Raw genomic sequence first — 13,429 nt, forward strand, 5'->3', positions numbered from 1 at the left:
CCAGAGGGTCCAGGTGGGGCCACATAGCAAGGGAGCTTGTGGTTCGGTTTTTTTTTTGCTTGTGAGGCGAAGAGATCTACTTGGAGACCTGGGACTCCCGGATATTCCATGGAATGACCCGTCGTATAGGGACCATTCTGATTCCAGAGGGACCCGACGGACAAGGGTCTGCTATCACATTTCTTACCCCCGCCAGGTGAGTGGCGGGACAGATGCATTTGTGTTTGTTTGCCTAGGGCAAAGATGGCTATCATGACATGGTTTCACATGTTTGGATTTGGACCCTCCTCTGTTGATGCAATGAACACCACTGCACTGTCCAAAAACTAGCTTAGATGAGACTTTTTCCGGGGGAAGAAAGAAGTCTCTTCAGGGTAAGAATACTGCCATTGCTTCCAGAACGGTTTATGTGGAGCTGGCGGAATGGAACTGACCAAGTCCCCTGAAACCTGTTTGAATGAGATATCCCCCACCCGGACAGGGAGGCATCCGTGTGAATGTTAACACTGGAAGGGGATATTGAAGGGGTACCCGCTTGGGCAGGTTCTTTACGTTTGTCCCTGGACGGAGTTGATTGCGAAGGATCTGTGAATTACTGACAACTGTCTCGAGATTTGCGTTTGCTCTCGATCGCCAAAACTCGATTAATCTTTCAGCCTTGCTTTCAGGAGGATATCTGTCACTGAATCTAACTGGAGGGAACCTAGGATTCCTTTCTGGCTTCTCCTTGATGTTTGCTTGCATTTGAGAAATTGTTCTGACAGACTTGCTATCTCTTTCCGTTTGGCCATGGAATGACAGATTGTGGAAGACAAATCCCATTGGATTCCTAGCCACTGAAAACGAGACTCGGAGTAGTAAGTCTGGATTCGTTTTGGTTATCTGCGAACCCCAGTAGTTCCAGAAATGAAACTACCTTTTCGTGCTTTGAGACATCTCGACTGTTGGTGACACAGATCAACCAATCGGCGAGGTATGATGCTATCTTATCCCTGAGTTCTCAATTGTTGCCAACCACTACTTATGATATTTGCGTTGAAAGACCCTGGGGGGTACATTCAGACCGAAGGGGCAATCACTTTGAATGAGAATGTATGCATTTCCTAGCCTGAATCCTAGAATGGGCGATCCGGAAGTGTACTGGCTATAGGGATATGATAGTATGCGTCTGTAAGATCGATGGAGCATGTGACGGCTCACGGAGGAAGTAAGGTCCTACCTGCGAGAGGGTAATGCATTTTGAAACTTGTCGCAACGAATTGAAAGAGTTTAGCCCTTGACAAGTCTAAGATTACCCTTCTTTTTGTTGAGCATTTCTTTGGCACGGCTGAATAAGCGGACCTTGAAATTTTAGATGCTGACGCTCGCAATAGCTCCTTTTTGAAGGAGTTCCTCCGCATAATCTGTCAATTCCTTGATGGTACTTGGCGGGAATGATTTGATTGGAGGGGGGAATCTTTGATCCAACTCCAACCCAATCCGCGACACTATGCTCTGTGCCCAATTGCTGAACCCCACCTGGACGAAGAGGAACAGCCTCCCTAATACCTGGGAGCCTCATTGTTGATGGGGGTTTGACCTCCACGCCCTCTCTGAACTGCCTACTCCTTGCCGCCCTTCATGTGACACGCTGGCGGAAAGTGGCCTCTCGATCTGTTACCTCGATTGCCTATAAAGCGGAGGTTAAGCCTGACCTTCATACATAGGGTTGTAGGCCGGCGAGAGTGCGTAGGAGGTCGAGGGTTGTGACTGCGAGGACAGCAGGAGGAGGGCTGGGTCTGCTTGATGTGAGGTTGTCCCTGTGGGTAACCGGGACGGCCTGAACGGAATTGCTGCTGTTGCTGGTGTTTCTGTAAGGCTGGAACCCTTTTACCAGACTTCTTTAGTTTCTTACCCGCAGCGGGGGCGGATTCTTGTTAATCTTAGAGAGATTACCCCATCTAGCTCTAAGGTTCTGGTTGAGCCTAGCAGGCCTGTGGTGACCTTCATTTACAGCGGACTCTGGGAAGAAGATCCGCTCCCACAGCTGGAAGGCCAGGAGTTATTAGGTTCGGCCTAAATAGTGCACTCCTGCAGAAACGTTGCTTTCGGCAATTCCTCCTAGCTTGGAAGGAAGTCGAAAGCATCAGTTCAACCGTTGAAGTTGGGGCTGTCCAGAATCTTAAATAAAGTTTCTGTGCCATTACGAAAGAGCAGCCCCTCTGTGAATAATCAGAGAATGAGGGACCTGCCAAAAACCTGTTCGAGGCTCGAAACTCTGACTGAATCAAGGAATCAGGCAGCCTTGGGAGCTTTTCGCCAAACTGGTCCATAGCACAGTCCGGTTTGAGTTACCAAGAGTCGGAAAGTGCCGGGGCAAAGTCTCCCACAATTCTCGAAAGTGGGAAGAGTGGAGAAGTAGACTCCGCTTCCCTCAGCTGTGCTGGGCTCATCCCTTGAGGACTGCCCCTGAAGCGCGCTTCCACTATTTTGTAGCGAACGGCAAGTAGAAGCCTCCTCCTTCGTCGCAAAAATAGTAAAAGGACTCTTGAAAGCCTGGAGCTTGGTGTTGGTTTACACTCCAGTCCTCAAGGCAGTGAACCCATTCGCGTTGAGAGTAGGCGTGATCTTCTACTATAGAGATACGTTCTCCATGGAGATCTTGTTCCTCCCTAGTGAGTGCCGCTACAGTCAGCTTAGCATAACCAATGAGGGCTGCGTTCAATCCCGGAGGATAAACTCGAAAGTCCTCAATCCTTCGAGGTCCACACTCCGGGACAAGAGATCATACATCCTAGAACGGAGCGGTAAGCGGCCACTATCCATGGGGTTCCAATAGAGAACGCTAGGTTAGCGACTCGTAAAGGTGGTAGGCTGGAGAATACCAGCACTGCCTACTGGGCGAGGACTGGATGAGGAGCCTGAGCAAGCCCAGCTACTCGGTCCTCGTTTCTCTCTAACCTCTGCTTTTAGAGAGACTTGGATGGACTGGCCCGACGAGACAGAGTGCTCGACAGTTGTAGCGAACATTGTCTGTTCGAACTTGTTCATAGGGCGTAGGACTTGTGAGCCACCATCTCACCTACCTGTTTGCATTCACCCACTGCTGAAGAAAGCAGCGGGATCAAAGGTGCTCGGTCCCGCTACTCCCACCGGCGTTTGCTAGGAGTGGTTGGGGTGGAGGCCGGAGAAAGGATTTGGCTCCCAGCGGGAGCGGAGCCTTCTCCTTAGAAGCCTTCGCTTCTAGAGCTCTTTGAATAGGAAGAGCTCGGGATTATGCCTTCACCGCGTCAGCATAGGAAGTCGAATACTTTTTAGCTGAAGAAGACGACGACGACTTTTTAGAAGTCGTCTTAAAAAGGGTCTTCGGTTCTCTCTGTCCTTCCCCTTTGGGGAGTACAGAAGAGAGCGGGTGAAGAGCGGTAGGGATCTCAGATCCCAAAAAGCCTTGGAAGAAGCAGTAGAAGAAGGGACAGGAGAAGATCCAGGATGCGCCCAAGAAAAGACCTTGGGCACCCGACACACCTACTCAACTAACAATAATCCTCAGCACCTACCGCCATAGGCTCAAATTAAGTCCAAGGTTTGCGACGTCCGGGACCGTCTCATGCGTGGCACGGCCCGAAAGATGCTGCATCTCTTGCTGGATGGAGGCTATGAGAGGGCTGCAGATATGGGTCAACATACCCTGTTGACTGCCACCGGGGAAAGATCTGAACGGCAGCTTCTTGTCAAGAGATGTAAGTGCGCCTTTGGCGGCGTTCTTCCGAAGCGCCCAACCAAGCTTTCAGGGTTGCTTAGGGCGACTTCCCTCACACCGGCAGCCTGAAAGAGAAGGCGAAATGAAGCTCTATGGCGGAGCGGGGTTTAACAAGCTTATGACCTAAGTGTTGTTAGGTAATACGATAAAAAAGTCTATAATCGACTTACCCCTCCACCAGCTGACTGACCAGGTCGTAACAGGTGGCGCAGGCTCAGGGTGCCCAGATGATCATGGTCGTTGAAAGGCGCGTGGCACACGGGGCGCTGGAGACGTTGCACCATGTGGGCGCCTAGGGGTCGTATAACGTCGCATTGCACCCAAGGACCGACAGTTGGTAGCCTGTAAGTGGGAAGGATACATAAGTATTCAGGAGAACACTTACAGCCTAACCAATTGACTCCGCTGGTGCCGGAGCGAGAAAGTCTAGATTTTAAACAGAGCCCCGCCATAATACGTTGTGGTAGCAGATGGTTGGAGTGTCCAAGGCTACGCCGGAGACAAGAGATAAGAAGACAACCAGGTGTGGGTGGTGAATGAAAATGAAAACCACGGCGGGGGAAAACGGGACGGAGAGGCCATACATATACAATATAAATCTAGGAAGTCATCGTAAAATTAGGGTATATCCTTAAATAACGAAATAAATATCAAATCTTTCCACCCCGTCACTAGAAGAGTGCCCGGGTAAGAAGCAAGCTCCCTTCCGGGTAGCGGGGAAAAAAGGGAAGGTATAGTAGGCAAGCAATAGAACCACTAGCAGTGACCACCCCGCCACTGGCTGAAGCCAGCAAGCGTAACCAAGGTTGCCCCGGCGCGGCGGAAGCTCCTTCTCGTTATAGCGGGGGAACGGAAAGGTGGGCTGAGCAACTGGGGGGGGGGGGGGGGGGGGGCGGTTCTAGGCGTAACACGGCGGGAGAGAGAGAGGGGGGGGGTTGGCCTACTCCTCACAGTCCAAACAACCTACCCGCTCGGTGACCCAGGTACACCGAAACAAGTGGTCGCCCTATACCCCAGCTGGGGAGAACCCCTGGCCTCCTCAGAGAAGGAGGGGGAAGGCAACCTGAGGTTGTATGGAAACCAAGGGTCCCCCAGACCCCTCCTATAAATGGTAGGCGGAGGGAGGGAAGGGTAAGGTGCGATGGAACACGTGACCGCAAGTGGCTAACCGCGCTAGCAACACAACCGTGGAAAGGGCCCCGTGAACCAGGCTGCTACAATACATGGAAATGCACCTAGGCTAGGCCTACACCCTAATAGAACTAAATTACATCGTGTAAAGATGGAAAATGACATTTTAGTAGAAGAAAAAGAAGCAGGAGGAGGCAAACGTTCCGAGGAACAGAGGCCTACTCGGAGCCAGCGATAAGCGATGAAGAGCCAAGAGCGGGATGCTGGGCCAGAAGAAACACAGAAAATAGCCCTAAATACCAAACTAAGAGAATTGGTAAATGGGCCAAACCTAGCTAAAAAGGCGATGAAAAAACGATGAAGTGATATAGAAGCCTTAAGTATAGGAAAGTCCAGTATGGAAGACGGGAATTCTAAAAGAGCAGCATGGCGCCGCCACGAGAGAGGCCCGAGGAACCGTATATGAACCTATTAGAAGGAAAATACTGGTGTGTGGGGGGGCGGGGCTTCCTGGAGACTAAAATACTGGGTTAAAACATACTTATAGGCCATTAACTTCAGCCGTTGCGATGGCAGGCACGTTCCATAATGAGGATGAGGTAAATACCAGAAAATAGTACACAAGCAAGAAAATGCGTACGCGCTTAGCGCTAATAATTAAGGATGTAGGCTAGGGGCGCTGCTGTCCGTGGCGTCCCCTGAGTAGTAGTAGCCGGGGCCACATGCCGTTGGTACAGCTTCTCTCTAGTAGGGGATTTTGATTGAAGGTCTAATTGCGTGAAGTCTCGTGGTGGTGTTCTCACTCGCCCTATTATCATACCGGACACGTCTTTTAAAGAGTGAGCGATGTCAGTTTTACTGGACATTTTCTTAATTTGTTTTACTCTGGTAATTTTAGATTAATTTGTACCTAGAAAGAATGATATTACGGATCCTTCATAGGCCGACACGAGTGGCCCAGAAAGTAAAATTATATTTATGCAGTATAGTACTATAGATTTTACTGTACAGTACATGTGGGTGTCTAGAGTATGTAAAGATAAATAAAGTTCTATACAGTGTACAGGTAGCGTAGTGTTTCAGTTACGATCATTAGTCTTAACGATAGTCCGATTTTATGAGAGATCAAATTACAATGGCATAACCTTTATCCATGCTAGTTACATAAGTTTCAATAAACAGCCAACAAGAGAATGATGAAAGTATGGTGTTAACGTATACCTGTTGCCACTGTGAACGTCGTACAGCCATGAACAACTGAACGAGAAACGACTTTTTTTTTTTCTTTCTACGTACAACCGACACTGGATAACATCTGTTTGGCTTGTATTTCGATCATCGTACTACAGTGCAACATTGCCGTATTTGTTATAAATGTCGTTATGTATTAGAATAGAACTGAGATATCTTCGATTGTAATACTTTATTCGCTATAGATCAGAGATCAAATATAGATTAAAGATCCATCGGGAAATATACGTTAAATTTTAAAACTAGTTATACTGAAGCAGAGAAAACTGTTCAAAGCTGCTACATGACTATTATGTACATCGGCAACAAGGATATTAAAACTGCAGTAAACGTCTGTACACACACAACTGTAGATAAAATCGGGATATAAAATCATTGGTAATCAAAACTACTGTGCTTGAAAGAACACATTTTACTGTTGGTTCACTCGATAAACGATAAATAAACGTAAAGTTCGTATTACGCATGATATTAAAGGAATTATTGCGAACGGAATCAGGAATTTTTTACGCAATAAAACATGCGCCAACGTAACTGTTAACGAAAAAATAGTAGTTCAAATTCACAAGAGAAATATTCAATAAATATTTCCACGTAATAAACACGCTGTATAAGGAAAATAACTTTGTTTCAATAAGTCAAGCGATATAGATATCGTTTATGGTAACTAGAAAGCAAGAGCATTCGCTCAGAATTGGTTATTGTGAAACAAAACCGTATTCATCAGCGATTTCAAACCACAACTTGGCCGCTCCGCGGAATCGGGGCTTAAATTTGCCGTAGTATTTTAAAATACAATAATATGAGAATACATACAATATTCTTGGATACAGTGAAAAAATGTAAACTTTTTAAAGGATTTAGGAAAAAGAGCATAAGTAATAAAAAAAAAAAACACAAATGCATTTTTCGGAACTGGCGGAACAAGAACGAACATGAAAAACCTCCCCTGACAACGTGGAGCGTAGTTACAAAGGCTGCCTTAATTTGTATCTTTTTTCTGTACAAAAATGAAACTACCTTTAAGTAATATATTTTCATACACATTTTCTAAACATAAAAAGCATAAACATGTGGAAAATCGACACATCGATGCTAAATTTGTACTCTTTTAACTCGAATTTCGGAAAGAGCGCACAGACGGGCGGCATACAAGAAACGAACTTGAAAAAAACATCGTAGTGATAATTTGAAGGGTAGTTCAAAAGCTGCCTTTTTTATCATATTTTTGCACTGAAATAAAATACCCTATTCGTAATACATTTTATACACATTTAAACACATAAAGACATCGATCGCTAATTGCACTTTTTTAAATCGATATTTTCGAGAGTGGCATGTGGCGGCTTACAAGAAAGAAAATGAAAAAAATATCGTTTTGGATAACGTGAAGGGTAGTTTCAAAAGCTGCCTTTGTATCATTATATTCTGCTACAGAAAAAAGATGCCTTGCACGTATACATTTTCATAAACATGTTAAACAAAAAGCATGAACATTTATGAATCGGAACACATCCATAGCTAAATTTGCACTTATGTAACTCGATATTTTCGGAATAGAACAGCGTAGAGGGCAGATATTTTACCCTAAACTACGTAATAACTCTCCATAAAACTTTGTTTTTTACTTTGAATAACCTTTATGGTCTGAACGGCATTTCTACAAATGTATGAACTTGTTAGACAAACCGGCGCTAGCGGCGCTGTTAACTGAAATTTGTCGCCGTAAAGATACCTTTAAAAGCCTTATTTTTTTAATGAAATATTTTTGACGACCGCCGTTAAAACGATTCGCGATTGGTGAGTGCGCCCGTTAACCGCGGGCCGCCTGCTAACGATAGTTGCCAAAATTCAACCTTCGGTCAACTTTGACTCTACCGAAATGGTTGAAAAACGCAAATTGTAAGCTAAAACGCGTTATATTTAGAATATTCAACTATTTACTTAATTTTGCAAATAAATGGAAGTCTCTAGGCCACATATTTCGATTTATGGTGAATTATGGAAAAAACTTTCCTTACGTCCGCTGCGGTAACTCTTCCGAAAACATAAAGATTTATATATGGAAATGTGCGCCAATTTCTGCTCAATACAACTAAACAGCCCATGGTTATTAGCTTTTATCAGTTTGAAATCTATTTTCATATAAAAAAATAAGACAAATTTTCAACCTTCGGTCAATTTTGACTCTACGAAAATGGTCGAAATACGTAATGTAAGCTAAAAAACTCTTATATTGTAGTAATATCTAATTCATTTTACCTTCATTTTGTAAACAAATGGAAGTCGCCAGCACAATATTTTTGATATATGGAATTTATGAAAAAAATAACATTTTCACCTTACGTCCCGGGTAACTCTTCCGAAAAAATCATTAAGTGCGATTGTGTTTAATGTTTGCACCATTTTAAATTAGCCGTTTAATAAAAGTTTTATATATGAAAATGTGCGCCAATCATGTAGAATACATCGAAAAATAATTGAAGGCTGTAGCTTTTCTCATTTGTGAAATATTTTGCCATATAATCACGATAAATAAAAAAAAAAACCATGTTCGGTCAACTTTGACTCTACCCCGGGCAACAAAAAAAAAAAAAAATGTCGAAAAACGCAATTGTAAGCGAAAAACTTTATATTTTAGTAATATTTCAATCATTTACCTTCATTAGCAACAAATTGGAAGTCTCTAGCACAATATTTCGATTATGGTGAATTTATGATAAAATCTGTACTTCCCTCCGCACGGCCCCGGAATCTCCGCCCATAAATCTCCGAAGCGCCACATAGCATTCTCGGAAAATTTGCTCCGTTTCATTTAGGCATTTCATCGAGTTTATATAAGAAAAATGTGGCAATTTCATGTAGAATAAAAGGTGAAAAATATTTTGAAGGTTGTAGCTTTCTAATTTCCGAAATAATTGCATATAAAAAAAATATTTAAAAATTTTGCCAATTTGGTCAACTTTAACTCGGCGGAAATGGTAGAAACTGCAATTGTAAGCTAAAAACTTAATTTATGGTGATGTTAAAAAAGAAGATATTTTTTTACGTCCTGCGCGTAACGAATTCATGCATCATTTCTGTGATTGATATTTTCTCTGTGTTGATTTTATTGTTTTACAAATGTGTTATATACCAAATGATCGCAAATTTAGGTACATTACAACGAAAAAAAGGAACTGTAACCTTTAAAACGTTGTTTCGCCACAGCGCGATTTGAATAACAATTATATATGAAAATTTTGTTTTTGAAGCTATCATATATCGATATTTATATATGATAATGATAATTTTTTCATTTCTGATGGTAGCATACTAAACTTCAGCCATTGAAAAAAAAAGGAGCCAAAAATGAACTCTTAATCTTGAAAAAACTAAGGTCGCTGTGTGTTTTTCTAAAATATTTTTTCCGCTCTGCCGCTCACTCCGAAAACACCTCCGGCACACAGAAGAAGACAATTTTTTTTTTTACCGCTTCGGCATTTAAGGTAAGGATGGTGGCCTGAGAAGAATAATGAACATAAGTTAAGTTGTTAGGCGGTTTCCTATAAATACGAATTTACATTGAAATGGTTCTCTCTGTATCAAAAACGTCTCTTAAGAAAGGGAGGCAATTGTCTTTTCTAATTCTAGAGTAAATTAAATGATGTACCTGGTTATTTAATTAGAGAGAAAGCATTACCATCAATACCGACAGGAAGAAAGCTAAACAATCATCAACAATTTACAGGAATATGAATGATATTAGGTAAGTAGCGTTTTCCAAAGGAAAAATAGGGGAAAGATTTATGCTATCCTTCACATATATTAGACATTTGTTATAAATAAAGCCCACAAAAAGTTTTTATACAGTGGTACCTGAGATACGAGATTAATTCGTTCCGGGAACCGGGCTCGGAACTCGAAAAAAAACTCGTATTCAATCAAATTTTTCCCATTTAAATAACTGAAATGTATGTAATCCGTTCAGACATGAAATATACCCCCAAACCAGCGTAAATAATGAAGACACACACATATAATGTAGAAATTATAGTACAAAAAAAAATTATACCAGTAATATATTTTAGTAAATGAATAGAATAAAGTAAAATAAAGAAAAGAAAAAGTTAATTTAATCTAACCTTGGTGACAGTCGCGTGCGGGGGATAAGGGAGGAGAGTGACGGATGGGGGGGGAGGGAGGGGTGGACGGATACATTGGTCCGTTACGTAAACAGGAATTTCCAAAGAAAATGAAAAATGAACATTAAAATGTAACTAAAAAACATAAATTTAGCAATGAATAACAAAGTTAGTAAACCAACAAAACGTAAGACACGTAATCGTACTTGCTGACAGGCGAGTGCGGCTGGCTAACGAGTAGAGTGGCGGAGGAGGAGGAGGAGGAGGGAGCAGGGAGGGGCTAGTCCCGTTACGGTAAACAGCATTTGTCGAACACAAAATGATAACATTAAAAATGTAAACTCTAAAAACTGAATTTCCTTAACTTTAATAAAAATTTGCATTTCCTTAATTAAAATTTGAAAAAATTACTAAATGCACTTAAACTTAAAACTTAACCTAAGCGAAAGTAAGTTTAATCAGCACGTGTTTTATGCCTTTTTAGAAATCACTTCGGCACTTTCATTTGCCGCTTTCTTTAACAAAATTTATCCAAAGAGCTTGCTTCGCCTCCCTGTTAGAATGTCCGGAAATGAGTCAAACAAGGTGTCATTAAATAACGCGAAGCACGACTAGTCGAAACTTTTTCTGGATGTTCGTTCAATGAAACTCGAAAGTGTTTCACCACATTGCCAAACATGTCTTTAATTGACTTGTAGGAAGCACTTCCTCAGGCTCTTCCTCCCCCTCGCTACGCTGCTAAATCTCTGAGGGGCCTTCGTATGTGCATCACCGCAGCTCCTTCAAACTCCTCATTGAGGTTCCTTCATGTTCCTCGACGAGTTCGTGACGTAGCCTCATCTAACCTCCAGACCCATCGCCTTTCGAGGGACACAACTCCCCACCGTTGCTTGGGGTCGAACCCTTCGAAGTCCCTCTCTGAAACAGCATCGTGCCATAGCTTTTTCCACGCCGAGTCAAGGTTTCGTCTCTTTACCTTTGCCATGCCGAGTCATATGATACGGGTAAACATACGAACGATATTGAATGCTCTTTCAACACTTCGAAGGGTTAAGCTTGGTGTTCTCGTCACCTCAAGCATCGGCGGAACAAGTGCTTTGTGAAAAAGTTTTTAAAATTTGCAATGACCGGCTGATCCATTGGTTGCAGGATGGAAGTCCGTGTTGGGTGGGAGGGTAGAGGACTTTCACAAACTGGAACTCCTCCCGAGAATGTCATCTTGAAGGACGGTGGGTGGGACGGAGCATTATCAAAATTAATAAAGGCTTTCAGTGGGAGGTTATTCTTTTGAAGATATCCTTCACGGAGGACCGAAGCTGAGGTTTAACCAATCTGTAAGAATTTGCAGCGTAACCCATGCCCTTGCATTCGAGCGCCACATTACGTGCAGTTTTTCTCAGAATTTGTGGTGACTTGAACGCTCGAGGATTTCAGAATGGTAGACTAGCCAGTGCTTTACTTTACAGTCACCACTAGGCATTTGCACCACAATGCAAGGGGTCAGACGGTCCTTAAGGGGTTATGGCTGGAATCTTCGTCTCCTCTTCGGTGATGTATGTCTCCGTGGCATTTTTTCCAAAATAATCCCGGTCTCATCGCAGTTAAAGACTTGTTGCGGGATGTAGCCTTCCTCCTCAATAAGTCCATCGAATCGACAATGTACCTTTCAGCTCCCTTTACATCGAGCACTCGCAGCTTCAACCATGCCTCACCACTGAATGGAATGCCACTTTCTCTTCTTAAAATTATCGAACACCCCACGACTCCTTAAACGTATGTCTTCTGCTCCCCCTTTTGAAGTTGGATGCCTCTTCCTTCTTCAATCTGCGTAAATAACGCGAGCCTTTTCGCAAATTATACTCTCCGTCACTGATATCTCCCGCTTAGTTCCTTCTCTTTCAACCATACAAGAGCAGCTTTCAGTTTCTTCATGGACATTGTCCTTAATTGCGACAGAAATTGCTAGTTCCTTTAGCTGTTTTTGCCTTTTGAGGCATCCTTTGGCTTTAGGCTGTACAAATGGCGATGTTGCTACGCTCATACACCCGGGCCAGTTCCATTCCTCGTACACCACGCTCATGTTTTTTATTATCTCTCGCTTTACCTCTATCAGCAGCATTCTCTTCTCTTTTCGCCACTCTACTTTGCACGTACTTTCTTTGGGCCCCATGAGGGTAGGTAAACAAGTCACTACTTCGTGAAAAAACAGCGAAAACACGAGTACAGATCACAAACAACTTAAATCTGTCGGCCAACACGTCGCGAGGAGCTCGTGGGATGCTCCCAGCTGATGCTGCACAGCGAACGCCAACTAGCGGTGGCGTCCCCGACCAACTCGGATCTCGGGACACAGCTCGGGCGCAAGGCAAAATTTGGATCCGAATTCCACCTCGGGTCTCAAAGCATCGTATCACAGGACGGCGCTATTCTCAAGGCTACCACTGTACTGTAAATAACACACACAAAGAAAATTCTAAGAACATTTCAGTTTGCCTTATTTTAAAAAACGGATTTGAAACCATTAAAACCATTGTTAAAAGCTTTTAATGTCAACCGGTTTTTTCCTATAATAAACCACACTAAAAAAAATGTAATAAAAAATGGCCCAGCAGAAAAGCAACACATAATATATAAAATTCCATGAATGATTGTCTATTTTATCTCGGACCAGTCCAGCAAAGGCTTAGAAGTAAGGATACGTTTCAGCATGAAATATTCTGTAAAAACTGGGCCAAAAATCTAAGGCATTATTCATTCAAGTGAAAAACAACCACCGAATAATGGATTGATAGTTCAGTAATTGCAAAGGCAAGAGATGTCTTATCACAAAATCTTTTGAATCTGCTTTAATACAATTACTTTTCATCGTAATTTCAAGTTAGTCGTGCTTTTTCATTTAGACCCTTTTATCTGTAACATGCTTAAGAATGACCTCAAAAGATATAATTATGACTTAAAAAAAATCAGTTGCCCTAAGTGTTATTAATTTTTGTTGTAAGTAGGTCTGTCATGTATGTGAATATGGTTTTTGTTTACCAAGTTCTGAATAGCTGTCACCTATAACCTTTAATTGTCTGGAAAGTGTATCTGAGATGATTGTTTTCTTTAAACCTTTAAAAATTGCACCCATGTTTATGCTTGTTTGGGAAGGTTTCTTACTTCCAGGTGTGTCGGATTCTAGGTA

This window comes from Macrobrachium nipponense, chromosome 8 (assembly GCF_015104395.2).
Source record: "Macrobrachium nipponense isolate FS-2020 chromosome 8, ASM1510439v2, whole genome shotgun sequence".
NCBI lineage: Eukaryota > Metazoa > Arthropoda > Malacostraca > Decapoda > Palaemonidae > Macrobrachium > Macrobrachium nipponense.